Raw genomic sequence first — 7,845 nt, forward strand, 5'->3', positions numbered from 1 at the left:
TATTAAATGTCAAGGTCTGGTTTACCATCTCATCCCTGTGTCTTGTCCCCACATTTTGGGCCACATTCGAGCTCCCATTCACATCAAAGGGCGCTTTGCCCCAAGGCAGGGAGCTGATGGGTTTTAGGAACAGAATGAGGGTTTGCCCCACTGGGAATAAGTAAAGGAAAAGAAGGTTAGCTTTTGTTGAAGAAAGCAAAAAAGTCTGTCTAGAAGTTGGAATAAAAAATAAAACTTTTTCAGAAATCTTTGTTATTTGATGTAGAAACCAAGGCAATGTTTGAAGTTAACAATTTAGCAGTTTTTATTCAATGCCTTCCAGAAACAGTAGTATCTGTAAGCAGCAGTGTCCTAAGGTCTCTGTGGTCTTCTCTCAAAGTCTTTTCTTATCACAGGTCACGAAAACTTGTGATGGGAATTTAACAAAACACCCAGTGTTTAAGAAATTAAGATTTCATCTTAGGCTTTCCTAGTAGGGGAAAGAAAAAAAATTAATGTGTACTTCAGCAAATATGACCCTTAGGAAATTGGAAAATGACCAAAGAAATGGAAAGAAAATCCTTTTACTATATCCCACTGGAAAAGTTCTGTAAAGCTAGGGCAGAGCCAGCTTTTGATTGATTTTTCTACCAAAACTAACAAAAGCAAAAAAATCAACCACCTTAGATGGGGACAGAAGTTAGTGTCTTACACTTATGGTCCACCTTGTTTTCTATGGACTTTGCATGAGATACATTGCATTTCCTCTCAGGGAAGTCCATTGCCCTATAAGTCCCTGCCTGACTAGCCTCTTCCCAGGAGGATGGAAGGCAGCATCTGTTGAGCCGAACTGTTTGAAATTGCTAGTAATCAGTAGTAGGCACTTTAGATATGTTATTGCTTTAATCCCTACAGTTCTGCTTTGAGGTAGGCACTACTATCCACAAGAAGCTGATAAGAAAGGAGGTCAGAGGGTAATGTAATTTGCCTACATGAGGGTCACTTGGCTTGTCTGTGTTGGACCTGGGATTCAAATAAGGTCTGACTCTGACAACAGTGATGAGTTCATCAGAGAACAAAAGTTATAAAGACATTTCTGAAACATTTTCTTGGAGGTTCCAAATTAAAAGCAATTCACTAAGTGTGTTAAGGTGGAAAGTGGGAATCCATTCTTTCTAGACGAAAGGGGGAGAATGGGGAAGGCTAAATATAGAAGATCAAAATTCATTACTCATTGAAGGACAGAGTCAACTGTGTACAACATGCCACATATCTGGGACAAAATAAAGGCATTAATTTGCCTCTTAATGAAGAATGGCAAGAGGTAGTGTATAAATGCAATGGTATTTCGAATAAAAAAGGAAATTTAGAAACTCAAGGGAAACACAGACTCTGGATTTTTAAAAAGTCTTAGTACTCTTTATCATAAACAGTGTTAGAATACTTTAGTAGTGTCTAACAAAGCAGACCCAAATTATGATTCTAGGACTTTATTTTTGGTTAGGAAATGAATGATAATGAGTTTTCTAGGCACATTTACTGGCATGCAGGTGTACAGGTGTACTTTTTTGCAACCTCAAATGTTTGCTCTATTCTCTAAAAGACTTGGAGGAATTCATTCCTCTAATTTATTATGGATAGTTCCTTCTCTGTGAGATTTAGAAAAAAGGCACTGAAGAAATACGTTTTTCTGTCTTTGAGCTGATTATGTATGTAAATAATCAGCATTCTTTTGTTTGTTTGTTTGTTTGTTTTAAGAAACATTCACTGAAAAGCAAACCTTCACTATATTCCTGCATAATGGATTCAAGCCACTTAGTTGAGTAAAATGTGTTCAGTTAGTCACTCCAATAATCTAGAGGTGAGGTTAACCAGGGTCCTTGCATTTCTTGTCAGCTCTGCATGTACAGTGACAAAAAGTCACAGAAAAACTATTACTCTTCTAATTTTTAAAAGCTCAAAATTTTTTCTTTTAAAAATTTTAGTTCCCTTAAATCTACACTAGGGATATAATACACACAGCTGTGCTTTGACCAGTATAATGGTTCAAAAAGTATCTCTGAAAATATGAAAGAGTTATAACCCACTAAATAGCAAATTCTTAAATGTTGATCAAAGTAAGATTAAACCATTCTCAATGCCACAAGTGAAAAAGTGCTAGGCAAATACTGTTAACCCTCAAATATTAGTACATTGCTCTTTTGTTGTTTTGATTTGCATTATTCATCTTCATTTTTAAAATTCCTTTCCCAGCCATTGTCTGACTTTTTAATCACCAAAAAAAGGTACTGGAGTCTTGGCTCAATGAACAAGGTGGACAGGAAAGAAACTTTGAAACTTAAATCAATCTTAGATAAGTTACAATAATGGACAGGGATGGGCTGGGATAAATGTCACTTGCCTTGGAGCAAAATTTAAGGGGGCATGAAAAGAACTCAATAATTAAAATAATATTTTGAAAACAAACAAAAATTAACACAAAAACCCATGATGAAAAAAATTAAAATTAGAAATAAAGATGGGTTATTATTTATTTGTTTTTCCATCCTATATTTTTGCATAACTGGAACAGTTATTTCTAACCAGCCCATAGTTTTTAGCCAATGTGGCCCTCATGGTGTGTGCCAGGTGGTTTATGAGGACTGACAATGGTGTGTGAACACTGTTTTGATTGTAGAACTTTTATTAACTCTTTCCACTTGGTTTAAACTATGAGAGGATATTTTGATAAATATAGAGATGCACACATAGTTTTTCTTTTGCCTCACCTCCAACATGGCTCTGCCTAGCACTGATAATGGAGTGAGTTCCAAGCAGCTGACAATTCTGAATGCATCTATTAACATTTAGGTTTGAAGATGAGTGTGTTTAATGTTCTGGGAATTTGTTTCACACAAAGTTAGAGGTTATTTAATTAATTCCTAAAGAAATTAAAATGTATCCTACTTTTCCTATCAACATTTTGGAATGCCAAGGTCCGTCTTACCACTGCTCTAAGCAAAGAGATGTATGCCTCATCTCTAGTATAGTGCTTGACATGAATTAGCTACCAAATACATGTTAGTTCTCTGATCTTGCAAAGTCCTACAGGTAGAAAAAGACACTGGGGTCTTAACTGTTAAGGAAGAGTAGTAATAAATAGTAATCATTCAAGTTTATTACACTTGATAACCTCAAAAAGTCCTCTCCTTCTCCTTCTTCTCCTTCCTCTTCCTGGTCATTTATATTTCTTTTCAAGGCTAGGAAGACCTAGGTCCCATCTCTCAAAGCCAAAATTAAGTATAACCAAATATCTTTTCCCAGCTTCTTTCCCCTACAGGCAAAAACTAAAAAAAAACATGGCATCTAAGTTCCTGTGAGTTTCTACTTTATCTCAATGTGTGAAACTCCTTGAGGTCATGTTCAGTGCCTTGAATATCATACATTTTTTTGATAAATGCATGTTGAATTAAGTGCCATGAATCTGAATTGTAGCAACAGTCTGACTACCAACTTTTGGCTTGTTTTTGCCTGGGTTACAGTGGCTGGTGGCTTTCATGTGCCTGGCTAATATCAGTCTGGAGCAGCACAATGCTTTGTATGGGGATTATCAAAAGTACCTGGAGAGAGCCAAGTCCTTAGGAAATTCAACCCATATCATGCTGTGTTGGTTCCCAGGGAGAATTTTAAAAGATTTCTAGGCAAAATAACCTTGTTGTTTGATTAGAAGGGATCGAGTTAGCCTGAATCTCTCACCTACAGGGGGAAGATCTTTGCCTTACATACAGTACCAAAATTAGAGGGGAAAAAATGAAAACTTGTATATTACAAAAACACCCAAAAATACAGGGTAAGAGCAAGCTGTAATGCAATTTTTTTTTTGAGTGGAAGGTTAGAGAGAAACTTACCATGCAGGTAGTTTGAAAATCTCCTACAAATCCATTCTAAGTTTCTGGTATATCCCATTTTCTCCAGTTTGCAAATTTACCCACGCTGTGAAAAAAATAACATAAATCAAAAGAATAATAATGATGGTGAAAATTTTAATCTCATTTCAGGCGGGTAGGCCACAGATTAGGGGATGGGGACTCTCAAGGCTCATAAACAACAACCTTAAGTATGCATAGCCTTAGAAACAAGTCAAGGAATAATAGCTAGATCCAGTCATATAGAATGTTTTCATATAGTGTATTTACCTTCTAGTTTTAAGGGCAGCACAAGGAAATATGTCTAAAGGTACTCATTGAAGATACTGTACTCATTGAAGAACTAATTGTTGATTATTTCTACACAGCCCTCCAAATACGCATCTAGCCTCTAAGAAAACAAAAGTCACCCATATGATGCTGCTTAAAACCTAATGAGATGTTATGCAGAGAGTAGATATTTAATACATTTGAAGTTAGATTTTGAGATTGGCTATGCTTATATGTAAACCTCTTATAAGCAATGTTATGTGATTTTGAGTTTTGCTCAGTAGAGAAATGTATATATATATATATATATATATATTTCCTAGATCAAAATAATTTTTTTCTTTTTACTATGTGGTCATTAATAATCCCACTAAATATAAAATGATTTCATCAATTCACTATGTACAATATAAATAATGAATCTTTTACCATTGTTTTCTCAAGATACCTAAAATCTGAAATGAAATATTATCCTGTCTACTCGCCAAAAAACAAACAAAAACAATAACAACAACAACAACAAAACCCCCAAAACCAACCAACCAAACAACCAAACAAACAAAAACCCAAAATAAAACAAAAACCAACCTACATTATAAAATAGTGTTAGTTATATAGGATAAAAATTTGGCCATGTATTATTGATCTTACGGAGGTAATCTTGCAGATGTAAAGCTAGCTTAGAGTGTCCTAAAGCATAGAGTTATTAGAGGAAATATTTTTGATACCTTTAGTGCAGAACAATTTGACCTGGATCTTGAAAGCCAGACAGCCTAGTTTAAAAGTGATAGGTAGTGGTGTAGCTGGTATTACTGCTGCTCTAAAGGGAAAGTTTAGTAGCACTTTTCACTTGAAGTCTATTGACTGAAATGGAAGGAGGGTCTGAGAGAGAAACTGTGATAGCTAAGAATTAGTTACATTTTCTTTCAGTCTGGGTGTCTGGCAAAATAATAGTTCTAACACCTTAATGTACAGCATTTGAAAATAGAAACTTCTAGGACTTCCTGACCCTTTTAGTGTATTCACAATAGAGATGTCCATGTTGTGATTCCAGTGGACAAGAGGCGGTCAGCGTACTCTGGCCAGTGAGCTGCTTAATGAGAGAAGATAAATCTCTGGCTTTCACATGTTATTAAAGAAGTCTCTGAAAATACTGATGTTTAGTTTGGTTTTCAGCTGGACACTCAGAGGTGGTTAACCTCCCAGACCAATTGGAGTCATGTTAAAAATACTCTGGAATGTGTGGTTGGTTAACTGCAGGTGTTTGGCTGTGAAAGTTGAAGAAGCGCAAACATGAAGTTAGAACATTGTGACGATATGACTGGTTCTTAATGACTTGAATGGAAGCTGAGAGAAAACAACATTTATTACCAATTTATTTCCTTTTCAGAAGTGTCTCTATGATGCCAAACATCTGGATGAAAAGCAAGAAGGCTTAGAGAATCCTTTGCAAAGATTTTGTCCTCATCCATCTAGTCATTCACTTGTTCAATAAACATTTATCAGGTGTTTATTGTACACTCACCAAAGAGCTTAGCAGGGGAGGAAGTTATGTACACATACTAATATTATTATAGAACTTAGAAATTGGAGAGTGCTACAAGAGACATGTAAATAAACTATTACACCTGAGCAGATTACTCATCTATAGGAGACTCAGGGACACCTTCTGGATGAGATAGCCTTGAGCAGAACTTTAAACTGGATGTTTTTATTCTAACTTGGAGTTTAGGCTATGTAACAAACACTCTTTCAATTGCAAAGTGTAGAAAACACAAGTAAAACATGACTTCAGGTACTGGGGAGGGTAAAATCCATTAGAGCATGATGGTTCTCATTCAAGCCACATGGCTGCAATACAGCGGGAACATTTTCTATAACGTTGAGAACAGAAGTGGAGTGGTGTGCTCAGTCCAGAACGTGAGAAGAGATTGGCTTAGAAAGAGATTGGCTGGTATTTATTAAACAATAGTCTACGATGTGATGTTGTAAAGGTAAATGCAGCTGTAAAAGTCAGATGAGGACTTCAACAGCATACAGAAGTAGAAGAAGCAGGGAAGATAAAAAGGGCTTAGATTATGATCGTGACAGCGAAGTTAGAGGGGTGGATATATATTCTATTAATTAATAAATTTTTATTTTAGAGATAGAAAGTGTGAGCAGGGGAGGGAGGGCAGAGAGAGAGAGAGAGAGAGAGAGAGAGAGAGAGAGAATCTTAAGCAGGTTCCATGCTCACCGCAAAGACCGACGAGGGGGCTTGATCCCACAACTCTGGGAACATGACCTGAGCTGAAATCAAAAGCAAAGGAGCTAAAACAAAATACATATTTTATGGGAATTTTAATTCTATGCTTTTGGATTACCAACAATTCCTCATGTATACACATCGTTCTGTAAAAACTCAAAAGAACTCTGCGCCTTTTGTCTTAAGAACAGTAAGTTCTATTTTGCCAAGTATAAGGAAGTGTAGATGCCAAGAGTTTCAAGCTTTACTTAATATTAAGTTACAACTCATATTTGAGGAAACTTGCAAAAACCTGGCACAATGTCATCACTGGAAAACAAAAGCAGCTTATAACCAATGGATTCCTTGGTACCTAACAAAATAATCCAAAGGATAACGCAGTAAATGCAGATGGAGACCAGATTCTTCAAGATTGGCAGCTGGTCCATCATGGATGTTTGGGAAAAAAAAAACTTACAAATTAGGGGAAATTAATTTTTTAATGGAACATTTCATCACAACTATATAATCATAACCACATAGATTACATTTCTTAAATGCCAGGTGCTTTGATAAGGGCTTTGTAAACAATTCAATTTAATCCTCTCAACAGCAGTAGGAGGTAGGTGTATTGTTACAATCATTTCACTGATGAGAACTGAGCAAGAGAGATGTTAGGTAACTTCTTCCAGTTTATACAGCCAGCAAGAAGTGGGTCTGGGATTTGAACTTCAGGATCTGATGTCAGGGCCAGGTTTACATCGGTTATTATGATACATTCCATTAGGATACAAATGTGTATTTTCTAAGGAAAGAGCATGAATAGTAATGACCAGTTAACCCCTCTCTGGTGAAAAGGATTTTTGGTATCCCTTTAGTTCAGTGTAGAAAGTTCAGTAGATTGAATTATGGAAATTTTCTTAATTCTAACTTATTGCCTTTATACCTGTACCACTTAATCTTTTCTAGTGTCCTGACTTCTTCAATGAAACAAAAGCTAAGGATATTCTTTCCATTAAAAAAAAAAAAAACCCAAACACATGCATAGAAACCATTGCTTAAAGCTTCATAAAATGCATGGGCTCCAAGTAATTTAGGTTAAAGCCTCATCTTCCCCTTCCCTTGTAGCATCTTCTTAGAAAGTTAAATTTTGGTTAATTAGCAGGATGGAGGAGTCCCCTGACCCTGCCACAAACTTCACTTATTTATTAGATGTGTTACTTATTAGATCAACAAAACTGTAGTGCTTAATTAGTCTTGCTCTTTTCTGGATATAAAGAGAATTCGTTGACTTGAGCAGGTATTCATGGTAGAAGGTAGATATTTGAACTGAATTGGGTAATTTCATATGCCACTTGAATTTCAATGTTGCATTAAAAATTTCACTGTATAAATGTCTGAGCCCAAGTAGCCAAGAGCTCTCAAACACTCCAAAGGACATTAAATGAATGACTTGAAAAAGATTAA

The 7,845-nt window shown here is 35.9% G+C and overlaps 1 long non-coding RNA gene across 1 annotated transcript; it reads right to left on the minus strand.

The window, feature by feature from the left end:
* Nucleotides 1-335: 335 nt before the first annotated feature.
* On the minus strand, nt 336-6,836 carry LOC125922135 (uncharacterized). The gene is made up of 4 exons (XR_007457584.1): nt 6,752-6,836; nt 6,391-6,443; nt 3,867-3,951; nt 336-469 (listed from the first exon to the last, which is right to left on the minus strand). It is a non-coding gene; the product is annotated as an uncharacterized LOC125922135 (long non-coding RNA).
* Between the last annotated feature and the right edge of the window lie 1,009 nt (nt 6,837-7,845).

Source organism: Panthera uncia, chromosome C2 (genome assembly GCF_023721935.1).
Source record: "Panthera uncia isolate 11264 chromosome C2, Puncia_PCG_1.0, whole genome shotgun sequence".
Lineage (NCBI taxonomy): Eukaryota > Metazoa > Chordata > Mammalia > Carnivora > Felidae > Panthera > Panthera uncia.